Source organism: Mandrillus leucophaeus, unplaced genomic scaffold, assembly GCF_000951045.1.
Source record: "Mandrillus leucophaeus isolate KB7577 unplaced genomic scaffold, Mleu.le_1.0 Scaffold123, whole genome shotgun sequence".
Taxonomy (NCBI): domain Eukaryota; kingdom Metazoa; phylum Chordata; class Mammalia; order Primates; family Cercopithecidae; genus Mandrillus; species Mandrillus leucophaeus.
Window position 1 is genome coordinate 1,213,781 of NW_012100654.1, and position 1,430 is coordinate 1,215,210.

At 42.4% G+C, this 1,430-nt stretch overlaps 1 pseudogene; it reads right to left on the bottom strand.

Moving 5' to 3' along the window:
• Window positions 1–1,430, bottom strand: part of LOC105533224 — an 85,290-nt pseudogene that overhangs the window by 1,336 nt on the left and 82,524 nt on the right.

Consider the following 1,430-nt stretch of genomic DNA (forward strand, 5'->3'; position numbering starts at 1 on the left):
CCAGGCGTGGGGGACGCCTCAGCCCCGGGCCTGGCGCTTTGGCATCCGGCCTAGTGGGTGGCGGGCTGGCTTCTGGGCGCCTGGCTCATGAGAATGTAAAAGGACCAGAGTTATGAAAGGGATGTTTGCATTTCACAGAAATATTATCCTAAGGAACGAGGGACAAGTTTTCCTAGGAAAAGGGGGCAATGCCAGATCATTTCAGAGTTAGTGCGTCTTATCCATCAGTATTGTAATGGTTTTTGTGGGCGCAATTTAAAAAGCTTTTTCTATTTTTGCAACCTGTCCATCTGACAAAGGGCTAATATCCAGAATCTACAAAAAACTTAAACAAATTTACAAGAAAAAAACAACCCCATCAAAAAGTGGGCAAAGGATATGAACAGACACTTCTCAAAAGAAGACATTTATGCAGCCAACGAACATGAAAAAAAGCTCATCATCACTGGTCATTAAAGAAATGCAAATCAAAACCACAGTGAGATACCATCTCACACTAGTTAGCATGGCAGTCATTAAAAAGGAAACAACAGATGGTGGAGAGGATGTGGAGAAATAGGAATGCTTTTACACTGTTGGTGGGAGTGCAAATTAGTTCAATCATTGTGGAAGACAGGGTGGCAATTCCTCAAGGACCTGGAACTAGAAATACCATTTGACCCAGCAATCCCATTACTGGGTATATACCCAAAGAATTATAAATCATTCTACTATAAAGACACATGCACATGTATGTTTATTGCGGCACGGTTCACAATAGCAAAGACTTGGAACCAACCCAAATGCCCATCAATGATAGACTGGTAAAGAAAAACATCATGGAATACTATGCAGCCTTAAAAAAGGATGAGTTCATGTCCTTTGCAGGGACGTGGATGACGCTGGAAAGCATCATTTTCAGCAAACTAACACAAGAACAGAAAACCAATCACAAGTGGGAGTTGAACAATGAGAATGGACACAGGGAGGGGACACCACTGGGGCCTGTGGGGGGTGGGAGGCTAGGGGAGGGATAGCATTAGGAGAAATACCTAATGTAGATGACGGGTCGATGGGTACAGCAAACCACCATGGCACATGTATACCTACGTGACAAACCTGCACATTCTGCACACGTACCCCAGAATTTAAAGTATAATAATAATTTTTTTAAAAGCTCTTTCTTCTGCTCTCTGCCAAATATGTCTCCATCTGCCTAATTCTGCTGTGAGGGTCTCCATTTAACCTCAGGGCTCTGGTAATTTTCATGCCAAAAATCTACACCCAGAGTCTGTTTCCTCTTTACCAGAATGATGAAGAAGATGATTAGAGAGGAATAGTAGACATTTTGGTTCATAATCCACCTTGATAATTTCATGGAAAGGCTTGGAAAAAATGAAGCTGAAATATAGACTAAGTGACCAGGGTCATGTTGTGATTTCTGTGGGCAG